At 37.3% G+C, this 5,133-nt stretch overlaps 1 pseudogene; it reads left to right on the top strand.

Moving 5' to 3' along the window:
* The first annotated feature begins 3,515 nt into the window (after positions 1–3,515).
* On the top strand, positions 3,516–4,695 carry LOC137763484 (speedy protein C-like; annotated as a pseudogene).
* The last annotated feature ends 438 nt before the right edge of the window (positions 4,696–5,133 follow it).

The following is a 5,133-nucleotide window of genomic DNA, read 5'->3' on the forward strand; positions in this document are numbered from 1 at the left end:
CTTTCCACTCTCCACCTCCCGGAAACCACAAAGCTCTTCTCTATGTCCATGAGCTCATTTGTTTTTTGTGTGTTTGTTTTATTTTGTTTTGTTTTTAGGTTTCACATATAAGGAAGATCATATGATATTTATCTTTTGCTGTCTGACTTATTTTACTGAGCATAATGCCCTCAAGATCCATCCATGTTGTTGCAGATGGCAAGACTTCATTCTTTTTCATAGCTGAATAATATCCCATTGTGTGTGTGTGTATGCATGTGTGTGTGTGTATATATATATAGATATAGATATATAGAGAGACATATATATATATATCACATTTTCTTTATCCATTCATCCATTGATGGGCATGTAAGTTGTTTCCATGTGTTGGCTATTTTAAATAATGCTGCAATGAACATAGTGATGCATACACCTTTTCAAATTTTGTTTTCTTTGGATAAATACCCAGAAGTGGAATTGCTGGATCATATGGTAGTTCTAGTTTTAATTTTTTGAGGAACCTTTACACTGTTTCCCATAGTGGCTGCACCAACTTACTGGGGGTTGGGACTTCAATGTATAAATTTAGGGAGACACAAATATTCTATCTATAAGAGCCACTTTTAAGACAGGAATCCTGATGTTGAAAGCCTTGATTGATGAGGGAGGGAGACAGGGTGGATGAACAGAAATATGGAGAGGGACATTTTGGGACTATCCCAAGTTATAAGGTAATACTGTCACAAGCAATGCAGTCTCATGCTGTTACAGAAGAAGAAAAAGATAAACTTGCTACGATACAAAACATGATGTCCATGAAACAGCTATGTTAATTGTGAAACATAAGTCATAGTTCAATTTGTTTAGTAACAATGTAAAATTCAAATATTTAGCAAAATGTTAACAAATTTGAAAAAATTTAGCAAAACAGATAGAATACACTGATGAAGTTTCAAATTGCATTCACCTAGACAAATCTTTCTGATGTCGCCACCTAAAGAACCCACTAGAAAATTGTCCATGTTACTGAGATAGAAGATGAAGTTTATCTGACTTTGTGTTAAGAACAGGGAACAAAATGTTCCCCATCAGATTAACTCATTCTGATATTGGTTCTATGTCCTGTTCTTAAATAACTAACTGTTGAGATTCTTGCTGATGGAAATGCTAGTTTCATTAGAAATTTCAGGAATTACGGGTCACTAGAGAACGCAAATGGCTGTATTTTTTGGCCAAAAGACTGATTCTCATTATGTAACGAGGTCAACAGATCATGTCTCACTCTTACCCGTGCTCTCTGCTTGAGGGGTAGACCACTTTTGTCCTTGTCATACAACTCTATTACAGTCTACAGTCTTCTCTCATGTTGTTTCCTTTGATTGAACTGCTCTCCTTCCTTACCTGCCTTTGCAGGGCCAAGTCCCATTCATTTACGTTGCTACTTGTGGTAGGCAGAATAATGGCCACCCAAAGATGCCTGAATCCTAAACCTGGAACCTATGAATATTAGATTATATGGCAAATGAGAACTAAATTTGCAGATGGAAATAGGGTTGATAAAATCAGCTGACCTTGATATGGACAGATGTTCCCAGATTATTTAGATGGGTTCAGTGTAATCACAGGAGACCTTAAAAGTAGAGGAGGGAGGCAGAAGAGAGAGAACCACAGGCACGGCAGCATGAGAACAGTGTGACAACCATAGTTGCTGCCTCTGAATTGGAGGAAGCTTACCACAAACAAAGGAATGTGGTTGATTTATAGAAGCTGAAAAAGGAAAGGAAACAAATTCTGCCCCAGAAGGAGTGCATCCCTGAAAATCTTGACTTTAGCCCAGTGAGAATCATTTTGGAATTCTGGTCTCCAGAACTGTAAGATGGTAAATTTGTACTGTTTCAAACTACTGAGTTTGTGGCAATAGTAATCTAATACAGTACTTAAATTGTCTTAAATGGAACTACCTTAAAGAAATATTTCTGGAACATCTAGAATAGTTCTCTCTGCTCTTCATAGCAGTTTTCTTAATTTTAATTGAATAAATCTTGTTTAGTTAACATTTGTCACCTATTTGAGAATGTGAGCTAAATGAGGACAGGGATTATGTACATTTTATCCTAGAAATATTCTCAGTGCTTAACATAGGACCTGACTCAATAAGTGCTTGATAAATACTTATTAGATAAAATTGATTTTTAAATAAGAAATTGAATAAGGTTTTCTCTTCTGTGGCTATCAAGGAACAATCTGGGGAAAATGAGTTTTGATTTCTTTATTTAAATATTTTAAGAAAGGGATCCCAGGAGAGTAAAAATACTTTACCCAGGGTAGTACCTACTAGTGCTAAGATTTCCTCTCTGACTTAGAATATTTCTTCTGTCTTTTGAAGGCAGAGTATTCTCCTTCAATCTGAATCCTAATCTATAGGACTATTTATAGATAGTCATAAAAATAGATGAGGCCCTAATCCGATAGAACTGGAATCTGATAGAATAGAATCTAATCCAACAGAAAAGGAAGAGACACCTGAGATCTCTCTTCCCATGTGTGCACCGAGAAAAGGTCATCTGAGGACATAGAGAAGGTGGTGATCCACAAGCCAGGATGAGGTCTCACCAGAAACCAATTCTGATGGCACCTTAATCTTTCAGCCTACAGAAATGTGAGAAAATAAATTTGTGTTGTTTAATCCACTCAAAAGAAATCAAGGTCTCATTATAAATATGGAATATTTATTTAATAAATATATAGATGGTATGAGAAATTAAAAACAATAATTTAAAAATTTATAATATTTTCCACATCAATATTGCTTTCATGATAGTTCTATGTTCAAGGATTGATAAGTAATACAAAATAAGAAGAAAGAAATCTTACTTAAACAAGAAATGTATTATCACTCAAAAATAAGATGTCATTACATTTTGTTAATGAAACCAGATACTAAGAGGATACCAAGGAAGCATGTTGTGTTATAATACTGTGAGTTAATTAATTGAACAAACATGGTTGGGCATTTATTATATATCATGTCTTCTACTGGAGTCTTAGTGGACCAGATAGACAAATAAATCTGTATGATATAATATAGTAGAAACCATGATAAGTGAATACAAATACATACAGTCCATTAAAATACAGAAAAGAGAAATAATTCCCTAAGGAGAGAAGTATCTTAAAGAAGGGGAATTGAGCTAAGCCTTAAAAGACAAGGTGGAAAAATGGCTACTTTGTGTTTATATATGCCAGAAAGCATGCTTTATTTACTTGTAGTGCTCATTACAAAACAAATATAAGATCCAGAAGTCTAAAGATTGGGAACTAGATCCCACATGCATGCCACAACTAAGAGTTCACATGACACAACTAAGAAGCCTGCATGGGCAACTAGGGAGCCTGCCTGCCACAACTAAGGAGTCCACCTGCCACAACTAAGGCCTGGTGCAAATTAATTAATTAATTAATTAATTAAAAATCTCTATTAGATATACAGTATATAAACATAGCATTACATTACTATAGTGCTTGTAAAGGACATGGAAGAGAACATGGTGAACCCCAAATGTAGGATTTTCCTGTGGGCCCTGGGCAAAGATTGGGTAGTTGGGTGGGAAACTCTGTACCAGAGGGACAAACTATGGGCACAGATGGCCTTCTGGGTCATCGTGAGCTGCCAGTGCTGTAAGGAGGTCATGGTCATCCTGGGCCTGGTGCCCGCATCACGGCGGGCCTCAGAGGCCTATCCAAAGGTCTGAGTCAACCATCCCCAGGCCCGGCCTCTTGTAACCCCACTGTTCCCTCTGTGGCTTGCACCCTCACCACAGCTATTGATGCCACCATACCTGTCCCTTGCCTACTTCATCTAAGTGCCCTTCCCTCAACCCTGAGTGGTATCGCCCTCTCTCCCAAGCTTGTCTCTCAGTGACTGAAGATCTCTGGGGTGGGGACTTCCTCATCATCCTGTCCCCCACCCCAGCTGCAACTGGAGCCAGGCACCTACACCCTCCACATTCCCCCACAAAGTCTCTCAATGTTCCAAGGCTCAGAAACTCACAGGGTAAGGAGCAGCCTGCCTGCTTGCCTGCTGACCCAATGCTCTACTGGATATGTCCCCCAACCCCCTGACTCCTGCCTCAGGTGGCAGCTTCTGTCTTGTAGTTTCTCTGTGACACTCCCCTTTCCTCCTCTTTTTCCGGAACCAAGCCTGCCCTGCAGGTTGCCTTAACTGATCTTGATTTCTTCCATCTTGTAAATCCCTAGAAGGTGCTACTTGCTGGCATTTGAAAAATAAACACACCACTAGGTTATAAACACACTTTTTTTTCTAGTGTGATTTTTACAAGACTGCATTTTAAAGAGCCTATGTAAAAGCAATGCTTGTGCCTAATTATTAGTAACAAATGCCATGTACTTAGCAAATTGAAAATGCAATGATTTCTTAGACTTCTAAATGCTAATGAATTAACCGAAAAATCCAGAGCTGAGTTCCTTGTTGCTCCTTCTATACATTTTATAGAATTCTATTGTAGAGTACCAATCAATTGAGGAAGCAATTCAAGTCAGAAGTGCTAGCTTATTCACAGGAACATTATTAAATCAATTAACCTAGTAATGGCATCTGCCAGTTCATTTTCAAGAAAGGTTCAGTAGCAATAAAATTAAACTACAGTCATAAATTTTCCTCTTTTCTAGGTATTGAAGGAAGAAAAAGACTAAAAATGGTTTTTAATTTTGTCTTTAACATTAATCAGATTGCTTTAAGAAGCTCAGAAACGGGTTATGCAATCAAATGAGAAATCTATTCTGAAGCATGTCCCAGTAAGTGAAAATTATTTTTATGTAACTTTTTTAATTGCTGAAAGTGCAGTTACCTTCACACATTTACCCTCTGTTTAGGGACAAAATGAAATAAGTCCACGCTGCTACACTTTACATCATGGTTCTTCTGCTTGATTTTCCCTCACCAGTTTATCTCCAGTACTCTAAACGGTCCCAGTTACTCTTAGGAAGATGTAACAGAATAGAGAATGTTGGAAAACAGTGCATTAAGAATGAAAAACCAAACTTTCAGATGAATTTACTTAAGATTTAATGAATCTGACCCTGAACTAGTTAGAAAATGTGAAATACTTAAGAAATAGTTAAAACACAGTC

This window comes from Eschrichtius robustus, chromosome 4 (assembly GCF_028021215.1).
Source record: "Eschrichtius robustus isolate mEscRob2 chromosome 4, mEscRob2.pri, whole genome shotgun sequence".
NCBI classification, from domain to species: Eukaryota; Metazoa; Chordata; class Mammalia; order Artiodactyla; family Eschrichtiidae; genus Eschrichtius; species Eschrichtius robustus.